Raw genomic sequence first — 22,407 nt, 5'->3', positions numbered from 1 at the left:
GAGGTGAACTTATTTTTCGCAACCTATTCTTCAGTAATGTAAGTTAGTAGTTTCTTAAGTCACCTCTGTAGTATGGGATTAGCCCTTGCATCAGTGGCCTTAGAGCCAAAATAGGTCTTAAAGACAAAGTGTATTAGGAGTGCAAGTTCGCCTCCTCTCAAATTGTGATTTTTGAGGTCATGTATTAACTTTCTTGTCATTTAACAGACCTCAGTAGATTGGGTATTTTGCTCCTGTGTATATGTCCTTTGAGGACGGCTTAAAGGTGGAGTTCGGAGTGGCCTATGATAGGCTTGTATTTTAAGGGGAAGTTGCCCTTTTTGAAAATTGTGTTTCTGCCTCAAGGAGGCTTTTGGATGTAATTGGAAGCCGGTGTTTCTGGCATGTTTGGGGGTTTTAGGCCCCTTTGTTGTATGGTGTTCATTGTAAGGTTGGGCTCATGGCTCAAGAATTATGTTTCTGACTTTTTGAAGCCCCAAATGGGGTACCTATGTAAATGTAATTGTCAATCGTGTTTCGGCTACTAAGTACCTGTTCTATTTGTTGTTACCTAATTTTGAAAAGAAAATATAACCTTGTTAAATTTTAAAATTAATTTCACTTTAGTAGCTTGAGACCCCTTCACCACCCAGCACCTTCTTTCATGCATAACTACCACCAAAACACGGTAACAAGTGGTAGCAGAGCGTGGTTGAATGGGTCTCAATTTAGCCCCTTTTGACGGCTAAACTCTGTTTTGATCCGAACTCTAACCATTTTCTCAGTTGCTGGAAATTTTTTATTGAGGTTTTTCAAAATTTTTCTGTTATCATGCCCGGCCCTCGCGATGTTCTCCTCCTTAACTACTTGCGCAAAGAGGAGTTGATCTACGAATTAACTATTAGAAACGTGCAATCTGGAGGCACGGTTGCTATCGATACTAACAAGCTTAGAGACTCCCTTGATTTGCCCATTTCCATCCCCAATTTGGGAGAGAAAGAAATTGATGACTCTCTTTCCACGATCGTCGAGAACATTACTGGGCTAGCATCGGTCGTTAGTTTTTTTGATGAAAATGATCCGTCTCCTAATCAAATTAAGCGTGTGCAAGGCAGGCTATATCATTTTTCAAATAGAGTTAATGATCTGTTGTCTCTAAAGGTGAATGACGTTCAGAGGAAGGAAGCTAATACGCTCCTTGAAACTATTTCTGAATTGTCTAGTAAAGTCACTCAATTGTTAACTGGGGAAATTCCTCCCAAATCTGATCAACCCACCATAGTGAATGTAGGTAGCGAGGAAGAGTCTCCTAAGGGAGAAGTAAATAGGAAAACCCCCACTGCTCAAACTATCTCTGCCCCATTGGACAACGAGCCTGAACGCCGTGCATCGTTGAGTAACATCCGTTCTGAATTAACTTCTTTGCCCCTGAAACCTCTACCTACTATGTCACCCGGGTTTAGCAGCTTGCCTCATCCATTGGCAATGTTGCTAAGAGGTATCTCTAAGTTTTCTGTCAACACCACCAGTGAAGTTATTTCATTTTTAAGATTTTTAGTTGAATTTCAGGATCACGCCCTTGTGTTTTCTCTTTCCCCTTGTCAAATTTTACAAATAATCTATCCTTATGCTATTGGTGTTCTCTCAGATAAGATAGTAAGAGCTATTGCTGAACAGTCATCTATTGAAGATTTTCACGCACACTTGCTTGCAAATTTCATTCCTGCCCGCGCGAGGTCATCTCTGATTCAGAAATACTATTATCGGGTACAGCGCTTGGATGAAAACTTGGCTGATTTCATACAGGACATTAAGTTTTATACTAGGGTGTTTGCCCTTCATTTTCCTGAAGATCAGATTGTGCAGGCTATTGTAGAGGGAATTTTACCTCCCTATAGGTCATATTTGTGTTTCGCGGCGTGCCCGCAAACCTTCTCGGAACTTGAAGCGTTGGCCGTCTCGGCGGAAGGAGTTAGATACGCCGATTCTTTGCGTGTCGCGAAAGAACCCCCGCCTTCCTTTAGTAACACTCGGCCTCCACCTCGCCGACCAGTCAATCCCCGTAAATGTTATGCGTGCGGGGCGCCTGACCATCTGCGCAATAAGTGTCCTCTGATCAAGTCTAGTAGGGCAAATAATGAAGCTGGTTCATCACAAGGCTGTTTTAAATGTGGGGCTTTCTCACATATCGCCAAGAATTGTCCCAATTCGAATAGCACCCCCTCCTGCTCAACTTCTGGGGTAACTTCCAACAACAATCAAAAGTGACTAGTGGCTTCGGCTGAGTCAACTAATTCATCTTCCCGAGGCTCAGCCCCTGGTAAGCAGATCGAAAATTCTGGGAACGTTCAATCTGCTAATCTGTCCTTTGAATGCCCCAAAGAGTGTCTTAAGATTGCGGCGGATACCCCCGCACCTGTTCCTTTCCTTAAGATTGAGGTAAATAACGAACCTATAACAGCTCTATTAGATTCAGGCAGTGTTTGTTCCATTATTTCGGCTGAATGGTACTCGAAATTGAAGTCTGTTTGTAACCTACCTGTCTATGACTCTTCTCCTGTGAAATGTGTTTCTGCTAATACATCTCCATTAGAAATTCTAGGTTCCTTACTGGTCAAAATTCGTATTTTTAAATTTACATGGAAAATTAAATTGTTTGTGGCCAAGCAATTGTCTTGCCCCATTATATTGGGAGCTGACTTTATTTCTCACACTGGTCTTGTGCTCGATCTCCAGTCTAGGTCGTGCACATTCAAATTTGCTTCTAGTTGTAAAATTCCACTATTAAAGTGTAATTCTGTGTCATGTTCTTCTATTTCGCCTACCCAGGATGAGATGTTGTTAGACCTTAGACATCTACCTGAGGAGCAGGCTGATAGTATTCGCAAACTGTGTCAGTCGTTTCCCGAGGTATTCTCTGATACTCTTGGCGTTACTGACCTGATCGAATACAAAATTGAGGTCACGGATTCGATTCCTGTCCGTTTTCCACCGTATAGGCTATCTCCACCTAAAATGAAGGCTCTGAAAGAAATCATCGATCAGATGTTGAAGGATGGTATTATTAGGCCCTCTAAGTCAGCGTATTCTTCGCCTATTTTTCTAGTCCCGAAACCCCAAGGGGGCTTCAGGCCTGTAATTGACTACAGGGCTCTCAATCGGAAGGTGGTGTTACAATCTGTGCCCCTTCCCGACCTTCATTCTTGCTTTTCATGGTTTCGTAAGGCCAAGTTCTTTACTATCTTGGACTTGAATCAGGCCTATAATCAAATTCCCCTTGCTGAAGAGTCTAAACACCTTACAGCGTTTGCCACGGACTGGAATTTATACGAATACAACCGCGTGCCTTTCGGGCTCCCCACGGGGGCAGCTGTGCTCACTAGGCTACTAGATAGGGTCTTCTCCGACATCAAATTCGAGTACTTATATCACTACTTGGATGATGTCGTCGTGTTTTCGGAGACCTTCGAAGAACATCTAGATCATCTGCGAGAAGTTCTGAATCGCCTTTGTAAGGCTGGGTTAACTGTCAAGTTGTCCAAGGTCGCTTTTGCTAAGCCCTCTATGTCATTCCTAGGGCATATTGTGTCACCTGATGGTGTAGCAGTCGATCATTCTAGAACACAGGCCATCCGTGATTTTAAACCTCCCAAGGACATTAAAGGTATCGCCAGGTTCATTGGTATGGTGAATTTCTTCAGAAAGTTCATTCCTAACTTTGCTAATAGAGCGGCGCCATTGAACCTTCTTCGTAGGAAAGGCATCAAATTCGAGTGGGGACCTTCTCAACAAGCCGCTTTTGAAGATCTGAAATTAGCTCTCTGTAATGCCCCTATCCTTGCTATGCCTGATTTCTCAAAGAAATTCATCGTCCAAACGGACGCGTCGTCGTCGGCGGTAGCGGCAGTCCTTCTTCAAGAGACTGAACTAGGGAGGCGACCCATCGCCTATGCATCTAGGACTCTATCGGCTCAAGAAGCCAAGTATTCCATCTATGAGCTCGAAGGGTTGGCAGTCTTATTTGCCTTAGAAAAGTTCCGTCTCTATCTGGAACATGTCAAATTCGACCTGGAGACAGATAATCAAGCATTAAGCTGGGTCTTAGGTAGGCCGCGTCGTACTGGTCGTATAGCCCGTTGGGCCATCCGTATTTCTGCCTTCCAATTCAATGTCAGGCATATCCGAGGTACCGAAAATGTTGTCGCTGATGGACTCAGCCGTATGTTTTCAGGCGACGTTGAGAACCATGAACAGGTCGACAGTCCATCACCTCCCGAGTCCATGCTATCTGAGGTTAATGCCATCCTAACAGATGTTCCCATGCTGTTTAGGGATATCGAGAAATACCAACGTGAAGATCCGACGCTGGCTCCGATAATGGAAACCCTTTCTTCTGGGGAACATGTTGTCCCTTATGTTCTGAGGAATGGAGTTCTATGTTGCCCTTCGAGGCATGATAAGATGATGAAAGTTGTTGTTCCAGCGGTTCTTGTACCTATGATCTTCAAGTATTATCATGAGACCCCATTAGGAGGGCATCTTGGTACCTTTAAAACTCGTGAAAAGATTCGTGATATGTTCATCTGGAAGGGTATGGACGGTGAAATCCGTGAATTAGTAAAGGCATGTAAATCCTGTTTGCTTAGTAAACCGACCATGTCCACTAGGGTAGGTCTTTTGTCTTCTCATCAAGCGTCGCGCCCCATGGAGCGCCTGTATATTGATTATGTGGGACCCTTCCCCCAGTCAAAGGGGAATGCCAACAAGTTCATCTTTGTATGTGTAGATGGTTTTACTAGATTTTCCTGGTTATTTCCGACTAAGCTGGCTACCGCTCAGTCCACCATTTCTTGTCTTAATACTATCTTTGCTTCTTTTGGTCCTTGTCAATACATAGTTTCCGATAATGCTAAGGCTTTTACATCTAATTTATTTCGTAAATTCTGTTTTGACTTATCCATCTCTCATGTAACTACTTCTGCTTATTACCCTCAACCATCTCTGGCTGAACGGGTTAACCGTAATCTCAGGTCCGCACTCATTGCCTATCATCATGAAGATCCTTCCAGGTGGGACACGTCCCTGCATTGGATAGCTTTTGCTTTGAATTCAGCGGTTCATGAATCTCACAAGTTCACTCCAGCTTCTTTAATGTTCAAGTTTGTTCCCAACTCGCCGCTCTCTAACCTCTGGTCTCTGAATGACATTCTACCAGAGATAATAGATCCGGACAACATTAAAGATCTTTGGAAGAAGGCTAAAGCCAATCTTAAAGTGTCTCATGAAAAGGTTAGGGAAAGGTATGATCGTGGACGGAGACCCACCCCTTTGAAGGTAGGTGACCAGGTTATGGTCAAAAATGTTGTTCCCGCGGGCAAGCTTGCCCCCAGATTTCATGGGCCTTGTATCATTCTCGATTTTCTTACGCCGGTTACCTTATTGTTAAGTAATCCAGCCACCGAGAGGATATTTAGGGTTCACCTGTCCCAGGTGAAACCGGTGTAATTTTGTGTTAACTTGCTTCATATTATTTTGAAAGGATATGAAGGTTATATTTTTTTTTTGAGTTTCACTTTTATGGCATTCTGCCCCTTCTATAATATTTTGGTTTTAGATGTAAGCCTTTTGTAAAACCCGCCCCGATCCGTTAAACTGCCATCCTGTTCTTGCCACGGCCATTACCACGCTCCCGTCTCCTGCTCCACCTTACACTGTGGCTTAATAAGATTAAATGCCACGGATATCTACACGCCGCTGGCCCCTCAACCTCTCCATAATGCCTGTGCCTTCAAAAAGACGATGGTCCAACACAATTCTGCCGCCTAGCCTTAATGTTTCAGTGCCCCCGCAGCCGCGCAGCGCCGTGCAGCAACTGGGGAGGGGGATGGGCCCCCTCCTCTCCAGCGAGGACGACATGTGCACGGCGAGCCGGAGCTCTCCTCCCGGCCAAGGCTGATGTGCGGCGCACGACCTGCTACTGGCCCGCAGCCTGTATATGTTCACCGCGGGCGCGGCGTGTTTCAACACTCTGCTCCCCTCATAGTGCGGGCGAGCGGTATCTCAGGGTACTTAAGGGGTCCGAGCGGCCTCCTTTTGGACGCAAGCTGCAACGGCCGGTCCGGCCATCCAACTTCATCAACATCAACTACATGGACAGTTACTATAAGAGATAACTACATTTGGGAATTCAACCGCAATATCTGATGGACATTGCAAATTTTTCCTTCACTTTTAAGTAGTAAAAGCTTATCTTCAGAAATTCAACTTCTATAAACCTAAAGACTTCACTTCACCTCCAACAACAAAATTTTGGAACCGAATTAAGAAATTTCTCAAATATTTCTGCAAGTTATCTTAATATCAACATCAAAACTTGGAACTTATTTTCAAACTAAAGTTTATGTTCTTCTGTGTTACCCCGTGGAGGAACTTTTGGGGGGGGAGGTCTGTACCGGGCGGTACACCTCCACACCGTTTATTTAAAAGTTGCGCCAGTTGAAACTCCTCTTCTGGAGGAAGTCTGAACTTTATCTACGGTCTTAATTTCCAAATTTCTCAGAAGATGTCACTACCTGGAAATTTTTGAGTTTGTGAACTGTGTCATTTTCGACGTACTTTTGTCTTGCTTGTATTAAGAAGTGTGAACTTTCTCTTCTAGAGGACACTACTGAAGATCAACAATAGTGCACCCTAGTGCGGAGTCAAAGAACTATTTTGTTGGAGAAAATTTAATTTCAGGAGTTTGTTCTTTGTTAAATTTCTTTCTGTCATTGTTTAAGTTGGCAATATTTACCCCTTTCTTCCCCTTGTTTTGAATGTATCCAATCACGAATTTTTTCAATTAATTTCTGACCAATCTGGTGTATCTTTCCCCAACTTGAATCTGTTGCGGGGTCCTACCCAATAAAATCTTTGTGGGAGGGTGTTTTCTTTCCCCTAACGCCTAGAACTTTCTGCGAGAGTATTTAAACTGCTGATTTTAGGGTCTCCGGGCCACTTCTGTTCCATCTTTCAGTGTATTAAGTACATAGCAGGAGGCGGGAAGCGCCTCTTTCCTCGGCAGCGGTCAACAATAAGGTAATGGCCGATTAATAAATTTTTTTTCTTTGCCAGCTCAGCAGTTTAACTTTCGGGGCAGGTTCTAAGCGTTCCCCTATGTAACCTTTTCCTAAAATGTAACTTCTCTTTTCTTCTATTCTCTTGTAAAGCGACATACTGGGGTAGAGAGTGTTAACCCTCTCGAGCTCCCACTCACATTGTTTGAGGTGAACTTATTTTTCGCAACCTATTCTTCAGTAATGTAAGTTAGTAGTTTCTTAAGTCACCTCTGTAGTATGGGATTAGCCCTTGCATCAGTGGCCTTAGAGCCAAAATAGGTCTTAAAGACAAAGTGTATTAGGAGTGCAAGTTCGCCTCCTCTCAAATTGTGATTTTTGAGGTCATGTATTAACTTTCTTGTCATTTAACAGACCTCAGTAGATTGGGTATTTTGCTCCTGTGTATATGTCCTTTGAGGACGGCTTAAAGGTGGAGTTCGGAGTGGCCTATGATAGGCTTGTATTTTAAGGGGAAGTTGCCCTTTTTGAAAATTGTGTTTCTGCCTCAAGGAGGCTTTTGGATGTAATTGGAAGCCGGTGTTTCTGGCATGTTTGGGGGTTTTAGGCCCCTTTGTTGTATGGTGTTCATTGTAAGGTTGGGCTCATGGCTCAAGAATTATGTTTCTGACTTTTTGAAGCCCCAAATGGGGTACCTATGTAAATGTAATTGTCAATCGTGTTTCGGCTACTAAGTACCTGTTCTATTTGTTGTTACCTAATTTTGAAAAGAAAATATAACCTTGTTAAATTTTAAAATTAATTTCACTTTAGTAGCTTGAGACCCCTTCACCACCCAGCACCTTCTTTCATGCATAACTACCACCAAAACACGGTAACAATAATAATAACTATCATCATAATCATGGTAATGTCCGACGTCATAGCATTCAAATTAATAATCACGATGTCTCCGAGATAAAGATGCCAAAGGGATACTACACCATTTAAAATAATTTGCACATCAATAACTTGTACGAAAACAATTGGGATAAGAATTAAAATAATGGAAATATCTGTGGGCCACGATAAATACGAGAACACGATAGTGAGGTGCATGCGGTGTGTGCCAGAATGATTTGTATGGTGAAAGGCCGTCTGAATAATTAGAAGAAAGAACATTAAAGGAGTGAATATTGTCCCAAGATGACTGACGTTGTGTTAATCACACATTTGATGAAAACGTGTATCCCCGTAATGAGAGGTATGAGATTTTGTGTTAACCTCATTGTTGAGTGCAGTCCGCATGAGATGAAGGAATAAAGAGACTAGAAGTTCTCGATGTTATATTAGATTTTTATGGGACAGGAACGCGGATGTCGTTGACAGAGAAATATCTGTGCCCTAACATAAAATTCTCTCCGCCTTAGATCGAAGTAACCAGATACTTACGAATGCCACACATTAAGCAGATCCCAATCGCAGTTTTTACTTGGCTCCAATAAACCAAAATGTGTGCTTACTTAGAAGGTAGGAATAATAGGCCGTAGACAATGTCCAATTATGGTTAATAGAAATTTAATATAGAGTTCAAATATACTAGCCTTTCACGATGCTGTTTGTCAGGAAACACGAATGATTTGTTGAATTACTTTATGAAGTGCATTAATTTAGTTATTTATTATTATATTTGGAATACAATTTGCTATTTTTTTTGTTGTCAGTGTAGGATAATTTTTAATAGTGTGAAATTTTGTCAATAAGCAAATTATGATAACCAATGGAAAGGCATGATCCATGGCTGTTCCAGTGAAAATAAAACCTTGATAGTCACAGAGATGTAAAGGCCATATTACAGATTTTCGTTTGCATGGCATCCCACGCCATAAACAAATTATTGTAATAATCTAATCAATCATCCAACGGTAATAAAATGCACAATAAAATAAACAGCGTGAAACCTCATTGTTGTAGATAGTAGAGTAGCATTTTATATGTTTCTTTTATAGGTCATCAAAAGTGTGCATGTTATTATAAGGGTTTGTTCAAACTTTTGTGTGTTTGTTTGACCATGTTAGTTGAAGTGTTTGTATCGCTGCTCTAGGGAAGCGCCGTTGTATATTATTGTACATATTTGACTTGCGATGATCACATGTTTTATCCTAAAATAGGGTTAGGCCGACAGCTAGTGCGAATCATATAAAAACAACATTCCAAAAGGTTTTAAGTTTATACAACGATGTTAAAAATCACTCAACAGTCGGACAGGTAATTGTATTTGACATTGTATAACGTGCGTTTAATCATCTTGTGAACGGTTGAGTGCTAATTGTGTAAAGGACGATTAATGACTGAGCCAAATGTTATGTAAAAAAATCACAATGTTCGCTAAAATTGGTTTTTAATGCCCATCATAATTGTGTGTTAAAATTTATTATAAATCAGATGATTTTCACAGTTATATCAAAATAAAAGGCAAATGTACAAGTTTTAAATCATATGAAGACGTTAAGCCATGATAAAGCAATAATCTGGTAAGTGTAATAACAATAATTATCTTTGCAGTTGTGTGTGTTCGTGGTATAATTTAATTAGTACACTTGGCATCTAAAGCCGCAGTGTTGCTGCGAACTGGAGTAGAAGTTAGCATTTGCATTTAGTTGATTTGTCTCTGTTTTTGTTTTTTATTTGTTTTATTTTACTTTAGTAGAATAATTAATTATAACCGTTTAGTTAAGATCAATGTCCTCCTTAAAATTTTGCCATTTGGGGTTGCTATGTAATTTTTTACTTAAACTCATTTTCTTTGTAAATTTTGTCAATAATTTAATTATTCAAATGTCTGGTTTCTATTATTTTGAGTATCTTAGCATGCAGAGTAAGTTCCGTTGTGAACCCTGAGAGGACGAATACACCGGACGGTCTGGGACCCTGACGTAAAAGAAGAGAGCGGTAAGTATTCATCAGCGCCGAGGCAGAGAGAGCAACCTCAAATGCCGCCCACTCAAGCTCAAGAAGAGGATTCAAAGGGTACAATACCTCAGTCTAATAAGCAGGTTTATAAAACTTTATCACAATTTACGACTAAAGTCGAAGTCTATAATTTCATGAAACAAAAGTTCTTTGTAAAATTCAATGGCTATCAGTATTAGCCAAGGAAAGGATAATGCAAATCCCTAGAATAATTTAGTGTTCATACTAACAGAACTGAAAACTCTATTCAGGAAAAGATACAAATACTAAGAATAACTCCTTTTAACGTGAAAATGTCAGAAACACAAAATAATAAGTTAAAACTGCTCTGAATTACCTCAAACTTGTGAAAATTCCATTGTATCACAAAATGACAAAGGACATAAAAACAAGCCTCTAAAATCGATGTTTAGATTATCGCATTTTCTTTTGAACTTCATTCATATCCAATTGATGAATTCATCTTCGTCACTACAGTATAATATACGATGAAAGTCTGAAATTTTTATTCTAAAGTCATGTCATCAAATAGATTTCTACATAGAATGAAGAATATTACTTCCACAGTTATTTGTAGATTCTATTACTTACGAGGTATGAAATCCACACTTTGAAGCTGTAGCATTACTTTGAATATTGTAGGTTCTGCTTCATTGTGCAGTCACTCAGGCGCTGTCCAAGCTTAGCAAGACGTAAATACCGGCAGAGTCACTCTTTTGTAATAATGATCTATCTCATTACGGCTTCTCAGCGCTTTGCTAAATAAAACACGGCGCCACTCGTGGTTGCTACGCGACATCACGGGAACAGACTGTACAGTACTACATGACCTACCAGAGCGAGGATTCTCATAACAGGTACACGCATGAGCTACCTGTGTTGATGGAATATTTTAGAAGGCATTGTAATTTAAACTACCTCACTAGAAGCTCTTCAAATTGTCTAAGATACACCATTTAAAAGAAAGGGGAGAAAAAATCACATTTACAAAGAGATCATTTGAATAGATTAACCTAGCTCAATGGTACAACCGACGAGGCGTTTTCTTCTGTTCCTGGTTGAGGTCGGTGCCGTTTGAGGGGACCGAGTACAGTAAGCTTCGGCTGAATAGCGGCTAGTCTTACTAGCCTAAAGCTCTACATTCGGGAGGTGAAGGGGCTGGTCCCTACCGTCGGCTGTCCTGAGAATAGTTTTCCGCGGTTTTCAATCTCCCGGCCAACGGCCGTAGTCGTGTTGAAACACCAGATCCCGTGAGATCTCCGATGTTAAGCAACATTGGGCGTGGTCAAAATGTGGATGGGTTGCCACGCGCTGATGGTAGGGGTTAGAGAATGGAGGAGCAGAAAGGAACTGGCCACCCTACCGCACGTAAACTCCGGCTCAGGCACACCTCTGCGGAGGTTCGGACCTGCCTTTGGGCAGAATACACCCTTACCTTACCTTCAATCTCCTGCACTAAGGCGAATGCGGGGACAGTTCCTATTTCAGGCCACGGTCGCACCCATCTTACCTTCTCTCCCTGGTCTGAGAGGCCCGCCATACCTTGTCCGGGTATGGAATGAAAACTTTACCCCCCACCACCCCCCTAAGGGCGCTTAAATGCTAGAACTCTGTGCCTTTGGCTTCTGACATGTTAAGGAACTCACGTGGGATGAGCTTCCAACACTCCGACGTCTGTTAAAATATATAGCAGTTGAGAGGACGTTAAGAAATATTATTATAATTATCAACAAGCTGTTCATGGGTTACTTTTTGGTATTGTAGTGTTAGTGCCATCTAGGGAAGATGAGTGACAGCAGAAGAGACAGAGCACTCTTCAACCCACAACAGTAATCAGTCACTGTTACGTTATTACTGATCAGTTTTGGGAAAGTAAGACACCATCGCGTTTTGCTCTCTCGAGGCTCGGCGAGATTAGGGCATTCGAAGACTAGGCTTTCAAAACTTTTGAACATTCGTAAAAAATATAATAATCGACAATATATTCTTGCCCCTCTTTTTTTCGAGTGATCTTTCCCTCGCGTTTATCTTCTCATTTCTGAAGTCATCTTCATTATCTTCCTGATTAATAGAGGCTAATAATCAGGTGGTTTTGCACCTTATAAAAACAATAACAACCACCACCATCACCAGTTAGTTCGTTACCATGTCAACCAAACAATATATCCATTTTCCCGTGATGTCGACTCAAACATACAAATAAACGAATAAACGAAAACAGACAAAAACTGAAAACCTATTTTAGTCTTTTATATACCTAATAATGTGGTCAGCCTGGTGTGGCATGCCTGTCTCTTACCCGGAGACCCAGGGTTCTACTCCCAGCCAGATGGATTTTCACCCAGTTCTGAGGCCTGGTTCGACGTCTCTCACTCGCCAATGGTGGACTTAATAATAAAATGCAACATCATGAGTATTCCCATTGAAATGAAATGTCGTATGGCTTTTAGTGCCGGGATATCCCAGGACGGGTTCGGCTCGCCAGGTGCAGGTCTTTCTATTTGACACCTGTAGGCGACCTGCGCGTCGTGATGAGGATGAAAGGATGATGAAGACAACACATACACCCAGCCCCTGGGGCATTGGAATCAACCAATTAAGGTTAAAATCCCCGACCCGGCCGGGAATCGAACCCGGAACCCTCTGAACCGAAGACCAGTACGCTGACCGTTCAGCCAACGAGTCGGACAGTATTCCCATTAATGTAGCTAAAATGGAAAAAATAGTATTCTATAGTTGAAAATTACATTTTTTATAATTATGGTTATGAACAAGTTTTAGATAGAACATTGAACATTCATAAAAATTATAATAATCAACAATATCTTCGTTTTCATTCATCTCACGGTAAGAGAAATGCACGAAATATAGATGATCGAAAATTATATTTTACACAACTTTTATTGTGTTCAGGTTTCCGACACAGTTAATATTAACTGAGAAATTTCACATTTCCTGATTTGACCTTCACGCCATTGTATACTAACTCGAGGAATTCTGCTAAACCGATTTCCCGTGACGTCTACTCAAACAAACAAACAAACAAACAAACAAACAAAAACGGACAAAAGTTGGAAAACCCATTTTACTCTTTTACATACGCAATAATGTGGTCAGTCCGTCGTAGTGCTCCTGCCTCTTACCCGGCAACCCAGGGTTCTACTCCTGGCCAGATGTATTTTTACCTAGATCTAAGGGCTAGTTCGACGTCCACTCAGGCCATGTGAGAATAATATTGAGGAACCATCTTACTGTGAGATAGCAGTCCCGGTCTAGATAGTCAAGAATAACGCCCAAGAGGTTTAATTGCCCTGAGCACGCGTCATCTCGTAATCTTCAGGCCTTCGGGCTGAGCAGTGGTCGCTTGGTAGACCGAAGTCCCATCAGGGATGCATCGCCATGTTCTTTGTTTCTATTTTTAATACCTAATATGAGGCAAAAAATCTGAAGAGTACAGACAAAATTATATATATTTACGCACATTAATGCTACTGGTTTTACACCCCAATAACTTTCTTTTTTTGCCATTGGCTTTACGTCGCACCGACACAGGTAGGTCTTATGGCGACGATGGGATAGGAAAGGGCTAGGAGTTCGAAGGAAGCGGCCGTGGCCTTAATTAGGGTACAGCCCCAGCATTTGGCTGGTGTGAAAATGGGAAACCATGGAAAAATATCTTCAGGGCTGCCGACAGTGGGATTCAAACCCACTATCTCCCGGATGCAAGCTCACAGCTGCGCGCTCCTAACCGCACGGCCAACTCGCCCGGTCTAACTATTTCTACCGTTTTCGGAGACCCTAATATGTCGCAATTTCATTTGTTAGGAGTTCTTTTACGTCTAGTTAATCCAGTGGCGGCTCTTGAAGTCTCGTATAGGATGATTTAAATACATATATATATATAATTTAAGACCAAAATGGTCACACATGTTTACACATGTAAGTATAAACATTAAAATACAACACCTAGATTTACCGTATCACTAATTCTTATGTCAGATTCACACATCTTCCTCGATCATAGCCTGCGCTTTTATACCTTTCAGTTCTCATTGTATTTGTCAGAAATATATTAATTCTATCTAATAAAGAGAAACACATTTCTCTTTCCACAGTAGTCATTTGTATGGTTGTAGTATTAATCTTAAATACAAGTCAGTGAATTGTGTAGCTTTCTGTGTTTCAGAGAACTACCTGCTACCCTTCACGATCACTGTTTGCTCGTGACGGAGACTCTCTCATTACAGCAGGCCTCTTCCCCAAGAAACATGGCCAGCGGCAACGTTTGGGCATCACGTACTTTAAACGTCCGCTCTGCGGTCACACGGGGGTTGTGACCGGAAGCTGATATATAGAAATTTTACGCTCTATCCTGAAGACAGATTTTACAATGTAGAAGTAACAGCCACATTCATTATAAGCTTAAAACCTCTGTATAATGTATTGAGAAGTAAAAATTAGAATATTAATGTTTATTGGGAGGGCACGTTACCCTGTGACGTTATGCGCCAGCCGCCACTGAGTAAATCTAGTGACGCGAAGCTGACGTATTTGAGCATCTTCGAATACCATCAAACTATTGGCATCCTGTCCTTGTGTAACTCCAAAAGCATTAAGGTAAGGCGTTTAATCTATAACCAGAGACTTACTATTTTCCAAAGAAAATCTAATTTGTTACAATGAAATGCAGTGAACTATGAAACGAATTAAAAATTTTCTACTTTAGGTACCATCTGCTTTCATTCTTCGGCTAGTTTTATTTTTTATTTTTTTACCTTAGGAATGTCATTCTTCGTAGTTTGGTTTACAGTATTTTACACATATTCTGGCTGCCTGATCATACAACTGTACACTGTTGATTGAAAGGTAGGACCATTATACAGTGGAACCTCGATATTTCAAATTTTATTTCGAGTTATCGAAATTCCGAGATATAGAGAATGTTTTTGAGAATGTTGCTTTCTTGTTGTTTTAAGGGGCCTAACATCGAAGGTCATCGGCCCTTTTGAGAATGTATAGCACATAACTGACACATAAGTATCTTCGACCTTATACTGTATGCATTATTAACAGTATTTAAGAAAATATAAACAATCTCTGTTTTACGGCATCACTTCAATTTTAACCCTTATTATAGTAACTTTTTAGAAGACAGGATACAGTACATACAGCAGTGAAACAAGAAACATACCTCGATTAACACCTCTGAAAAAATCCGTTAAAGCTCTTCTGTTTGATAATGTTAACTCCACCCCCCCCCCCCTTCACGTTGAAACTTCTCGTCAACACCACGCAACCGAGATTCGTAAATGGAGCTTGTCACCCGCAACTTCGGGGGTTGTTTTCGTACGTGACTGGTAATTAATTTACACCCGAGAAACAGCGAGGCTTCGCCGATTTTCCGATCATTAGAAGTTTTAGTTTTACCGGTTCCTGTCATATTAGTTCCCAGCATCACTGTAACACTTTCTTTACTTGTTAACTGTTCCTCACAAATGTCGTATTGCACAGCTAATGTTGCACAAAATACGAGTTACCGAGTACTTTTGGCAACCGAATTTCGAGTAACAGAGAAACAAATACACAATATGAAGAATAGCACAAACGGACGGGAAATTTAAATTAGTTAGAGATATTGAAAATTCGAATAATGGAGGTTCGAGATATCGAGGTTCGACTGTAACTTATGTATCGAAAAGACACCATCCAGGAAGAGTATAAGAAAACACTTTTACATCACAGACGACAGAAGTTGAATATGAATGTGAACTAAACCAAGGTCTTTCTTAGCAAACTACTACGGTATTTCTTGAATAATTCTAATTTAAATTTATCGTTGTTATGAAAGAAAGGAAAACCTGAAAATAATCACATCGGATTTCAAGTAACACCGCTGCTTGATTCACTTTACTCGTAAAAATTCTGTTTCTGTAACCGAACTTTGTGTTTTTCTTTAACTAAGATTTTCTACCGATTATCAATATCACTTAGGATACCACAGTCGCCGCATGACTCCTTTATCGATCATTTTATAATTAAAATCATAATTAGCCAGAGGACCCGTGCTGCTCTGCAGCATTCGTTATAGATAGGTCAGATAACTCGTCTTGATATGCCTGTCGTAGTCCTGCTGTTTTGTTTGCCATTTTCAATGATTTTATGAACATTTTGTAAGAATCGTGTTATGGTGCGCTGCAGTTCGTAGTCAGAATTCATCCATTCTGACTTCATCCTGTCGTCTGTTTGTTAAACATCTATCCATATATTCGCTTTTTTATCCTGCAGTTCTTGATGTAAAGCTTGGTATTGTGTAGTGGAAGGCAATGGTATTTGGAAACGTTTTCATTCCTTCCCTGAAGGGAGAGGCGGGCCCTTAGACGGTGACGTAATCTCTCAGGCCAGAAGACTGGTTACGCTGAAGGAAATGCACGGAGAAGTTGAGGGGGTTGGCGGCCGTGACCTATACTAGGAACTGTTTTGGCATTCACCTTAGTACAGGAGAATGGAAAACCACGCAAATCCATTCTCAGGACAGCCAATGTTCGGGGCCAGCCGTAAAGTCCAACTCTGTCCCGTCTCCCGAATTCAGAGGGGTAGAGCAACGGTAGAGCCGTGGCCACACCTCCTCTGCTCGGTTGGCCGGTCGGAGTGCAGAGCTGTTGGACCACGGACCACCCGTGGCCACTTGAGGGCCAAGACTCACTTTGAATCCACCGACCGGCAATGGTATTTTTAATCGCAGTTCTTCTATATAGAACGGTTGTCTTGTGAGCTCATAGGTTAGTCTTCAAGGAGCGCTTTTTGAAAGGTAAATTTGACAAGAAACGTGTGCCTCTGAGAGGCTGGACTATAGTATAATTTTGGAGCTCGGTCTGCTAGAGTATATGTGAGTGGAGCAAAAAATTAAAATTAAAATTAAAATTAAAATTAAAAATTAAAATTATGTACCTTTCGAGCTACAATGTTCATTTCTTGTAAACTGTTGTGTCTATGATTTTCTCCATTGTCCCTGACTTTTGACTTGAAATCATTGTTATTGTGAGAGCTGAAGAGCTCATATTTAACTCTTATTTGTTTTTGTTGGCTCAGATTTTCTAACTACTAAATCTGATTAAAAAAAGGGGGGGGGGGAAGAAATAAAATTTCAAAATTTAGTATTTTAACTTATGCTTTGATCTTTTCTATGTCCACCCATTCACACCTTCACCTTCTTACACCTCTGAAAACCACGGAAATCTTGAAACTATTATTATTATTATTATTATTATTATTATTATTATTATTATTATTATTATTATTATTATTATTATTATTATTATTATTATTATTATTATTATTATTTGCTAGGGGCTTTACGTCGCACCGACACAGATAGGTCTTATGGCGACGATGGGATAGGAAAGGCCTAGGAGTTGGAAGGAAGCGGCAGTGGCCTTAAGGTACAGCCCCAGCCAGCATTTGCATGGTATGCACCGAAACCACCGAAAAACATTTTCACGGCTGCCGACAGTGCGATTCGAACCTACTATCTCCCGGATGCAAGCTTACAGCCACGCGCCTCTACGCTCTCGGCCAACTCGCCCGGTATATTATTATTATTATTATTATTATTATTATTATTATTATTATTATTATTATTATTATTATTCCTAATCTTTTTCAAAGTATATGAGCTCACAGTCGGATGCCTTTCCTAACACAAATGCTGTGGGGAGGGATGTGTTCACTACTGTATGTTTCTGTAGTGGTTTGCAGTGTGATGGGTTGTATGTAAATGAGGATATGTACTAAGACGAACACAAAGACCCAGTCCCCACATGAGAGGAATTAAACATACGTGGCCAAAATTCCTGGCCCAGGTAAGAATTGAAACCATGGCCCTCCGAATCGAAAGTCATTACGCTGACCGTTTAGCCAGGGAGTTAGATAGATAGTAAGCAGAAATTAGAAAAGGAAAACAGAATGAAAGAACTAGATTATTCCAGAGGCTGCATCCCCATATGTTCATGTACGTACGCAGGTCCACTTAACACATACTCAAAGCCCTCAACCAAGATATTAGGGAAGTTATAAATTGTACTGAAAATAACACATTACTTACCATGAACACTGCACAGGGAAGCGCAATTTCCTAAGTGTAAAGTGCACTGTGGGAGCATGTCGATATTTTTTCTATACTGTGCTTTCGCCTTGCACCTTCGAAACATAACCTCAACTTCAATTCAGTATCATAAAAATGTTTTAAATCGACCATATTTTATACCTAGTATAAAGATTGTTCAATAAAAGTTATGCTGACCGGGCGAGTTGGCCATGCGCGTAGAGGCGCGCGGCTGTAAGCTTGCATCCGGGAGATAGTAGGTTCGAATCCCACTATCACCAGCCCTGAAAATGGTTTTCCGTGGTTTCCCATTTTCACACCAGGCAAATGCTGGGGCTGTACCTTAATTAAGGCCACGGCCGCTTCCTTCCAACTGCTTGTCCTTTCCCATCCCATCGTCGCCATAAGACCTATCTGTGTCGGTGCGACGTAAAGCCCCTAGCAAAAAAAAAGTTATGCTTTAACAACGGCGAAGCGATCAATTTAGCCTTGTTCATAGGAACTGATTTGATTCTGAAAGGTTTTTTCTTATTCAACGTGTAGGAATTATTTCCTGTGTGCGTATTTTCGGTGCTGTTTATTTTGACAGCTAGGCTGAGTGGCTCAGACGGCTGAGGCGCTGGCCTTCTGACCCCAACGTGGCAGGTTCGATCCTGGCTCAGTCCGGTGGTATTTGAAGGTGCTCAAATACGTCAGCCTCGTGTCGGTAGATTTGCTGGCACATAAAAGAACTCCTGCGGGACGAAATTCCGGCACCTCGGCGTCTCCGAAAACCGTAACAGTAGTTAGTCGGACGTAAAGCAAATAGCATTATTATTATTTATTTTGACATAGAACTCAGCCTCATGAGATGTCAACTCTTCCACAAAAACATAGCCCTAATTATACGCTATCTGATCAATAGTATTCGGTCACCTACCTCAAAGTGAAGACAGGAGTTTGCTGGTGATGTGCAATCTAACAGTCGACATTGATATTATGTGTGTGCGCCTTTTGCCTTTATCACAGTCCTGAGTCTGTTGGGGAGATTTTCCACCAGGTGACGTAACGTTTCCATGGAAATGGCATCGCATTCTCCCCGAAGAGCGGTAGCCAGAAAACGTGTTGATGTTGGACGGTGGGGTCTGGAACGAAGTCGCCGTTCTAATTCATCCTCTAGATGTTTAGATTAGGTAGGGGCTCTGGACGGACCAGTCCAGTTGTAGAACAACATTATCCTTTAACATTTTGGCTAACAGGGGTCACTTTATGTCAGAGCGTTATCATGTTGGTATAAACAATGGTCATCACCGAACTGATTTTCCATGGTAAGCATAATGAAAGCATTCATAATATGCTGGTATCATCCTGCATTGACAGTGTCATGCAGTCTAACAAGAAAGCAGAGTCCATGCCAAGAGAAACATCTCCACACTATAATGGCACCTCTTCCAAACTTTACTGATGGTACTATACAAAGAGGTAGACAGCATTAACGGGCATTCTTCATACCCAAATCCTCCCATCAGATTAGAACGATTTATAACGTGATTCATCAATCCACATAACCTGGTTCCACTGTTCCAGTTTCCAGTAGCATCGCTCTTTACGTCACGCCAGACGACGCCTTTTATTAAGAGGGCAGCTGTTCGACCATGACGCCCTATTCCTTTTCATTCCCGACGCTCAGCATGGAAATTACTGTTTTTTTGCGTTGAAATTTCCCTGGTGATTCTTTATATAGACAACTAACAATTATGTCACACCACCCTCTAATGTTCGTTGGCCTCTGGGTGATAGAATATATGGTTGACCACATCGTGGTTGCGCTGTGGTTGTACATTCGCGTTTCGAATTTGCAGTTACAACACTGACTGTCGATTGGGTACATCTGCAAAGTCAGAAATGGCCCTTACAGATTTCTTGCTTATGTGTCAAACAATGATTACCCCACGTGGCAAGTCACTAAACTCACTGACCTACCCATGGGTTTAAAGCAATTGTTGAGGAATGTGAAAATAGGTTTGTACCTTTAAAGGTGGTAAGGAATGGTAAAGATCCACTATATTATAACAGGGAAGTAAAGAGACTAAGAAGGAGGTGCAGGTTGGAAAGAAATAGAGTTAGAAATAGCTGTGGAAGTAAGGAGAAACTGAAGGAACTTACTAGGAAATTGACTCTATCAAAGAAGTCAACTAAGGATAACATGATGTCAAGCATAATTGGTGGCCACACTAATTTTAGTGAAAAATGGAACAGTATGTATAGGTACTTTAAGGTAGAAACAGGTTCCAAGAAGGACATTCCAGGAATAATTAATGAACAAGGAGAGTGTGTATGCGAGGATCTTCAAAAGGCAGAAGTATTCAGTCAGCAGTATGTAAAGATTGTTGGTTACAAGGATAATGTCCAGATAGATGAGGTGACTAATATTAAAGAAGTATTAAAATTTACCTATGACAGCAATGACATTTACAATAAGATACAAAAGTTGAAAACTAGAAAAGCTGCTGGAATTGATAAGGTTTCGGGGGATATACTAAAGACAATGGGTTGGGATATAGTACCATATCTGAAGTACTTGTTTGATTTTTGTTTGCATGAAGGAACTTTACCAAATGAATGGAGAGTTGCTATAGTAGCCCCTGTATATAAAGGAAAGGGTGATAGGCATAAAGCTGAAAATTACAGGCCAGTCAGTTTGACATGCATTGTATGTAAGCTTTGGGAAAGCATTCTTTCTGATTATATAAGACATGTTTGCAAAATTAATAATTGGTTTGACAGAAGGCAGTTTGGGTTTAGGAAAGGTTATTCCACTGAAGCCCAACTTGTAGGATTCCAGCAAGATATAGCAGATATCCTGAATTCAGGAGATCAGTTGGACTGTATTGCGATTGACTTATCTAAGGCATTTGATGGGGTAGATCATGGGAAACTACTGGCAAAAATGAGTGCAATTGGACTTGACAAAAGAGTGACTGAATGGGTGGCTCTGTTTCTAGAAAATAGAACTCAGAGAATTAGAGTAGGTGAAGCTTTATCCGTCCCTGTAAAAACTAAGAGGGGAATTCCTCAAGGCAGTATTATTGGACCTTTATGTTTTCTTATATATATATCAATGATATGTGTAAAGAAGTGGAATCAGAGATAAGGCTTTTCGCAGATGATGTTATTCTGTACAGAGTAATAAATAAGTTACAAGATTGTGAGCAACTGAAAATGACCTCGATAATGTTGTGAGATGGACAGTAGGCAATGGTATGATGATAAATGGGGATAAAAGTCAGGTTGTGAGTTTCACAAATAGGAAAAGTCCTCTCAGTTTTAATTACTGCGTTGATGGGGTGAAAGTTCCCTTTGGGGATCATTGTAAATACCTAGGCATAAATATAGGGAAAGATCTTCACTGTAAAGGAGAGAGTATATTCGTCTCTGGTGAGACCTCAACTTGAGTATGGTTCCTGTGTATGGGACCCTTACCAGGATTACTTGATTCAGGAACTGGAAAAAATCCAAAGAAAAGCAGCTCGATTTTTACAAAAATGTTGACAGTCTAGCTCGAGCAGTCGAGGAGAGAGGTTGCGTAGCGAAGTGCGTGCTGTAAACATGGTTGGCATTGAACAGTACCGGGCCGCTATTGGGAAATGGCAGGCAAGGCAGAAGAAGGAGGTCAGGAATGGATTGGTGACGGACGGATTGAAAATGAGTGAAGCGGTGCTGGTGGTGACAGTGATAGCAGTGTTACTGGTTATTGGGGGGGTGGAAGTGAACCCAGGCCCAAATACCAGTGGAAAATTTAGCGCAGAGGATTTGGCCGCACTCAGGGTGGTTGTAAGTGAAGTGATGCAGGAAAAGTGTCAATGGGATAAGGTGCAGGAAATAAAGGACATGATGGAGGAGCAGAGAAGGGAGATAGGGAACATGAAGAAATGGCTTGAAACGAAGACAGAGGAATCGAGCAGGAGAGTGGTCAATAACGAGAAAGAAATCGAGTTATTGAGAGGGGAAGTGAAGCATCTGAAAGACGAGGTGATGAAGATGAAGAAAGAAGCGGAGGGGTACAGGCAGGAGAGATTGAAAAAAGCCATATTTTTATATGGAATTGAGGAAGGGGCGAGAGAGAGCAAGATTGAGCTGATATTTAAGGTGGTGGAAGCTATACGTGATGTTATGAAGGTAAACTTTAGTGAGGTAGACATTGATGATGTAGAGAGAGTTGGTAGAATCAAAGGTCGGAGGCCAATTAGGGTTACATTGTTCTCAACCCTAATGGCAGATTCTGTGTTAAGAAACAGCAAGAATTTACAAGGGCGGAAAATAGGGGTGAAAGGAGACATG

Source organism: Anabrus simplex, chromosome 1, assembly GCF_040414725.1.
Source record: "Anabrus simplex isolate iqAnaSimp1 chromosome 1, ASM4041472v1, whole genome shotgun sequence".
Taxonomy (NCBI): domain Eukaryota; kingdom Metazoa; phylum Arthropoda; class Insecta; order Orthoptera; family Tettigoniidae; genus Anabrus; species Anabrus simplex.
The sequence above is the reverse complement of the archived record's forward strand: the minus strand, read 5'-3'. Positions refer to the sequence as shown.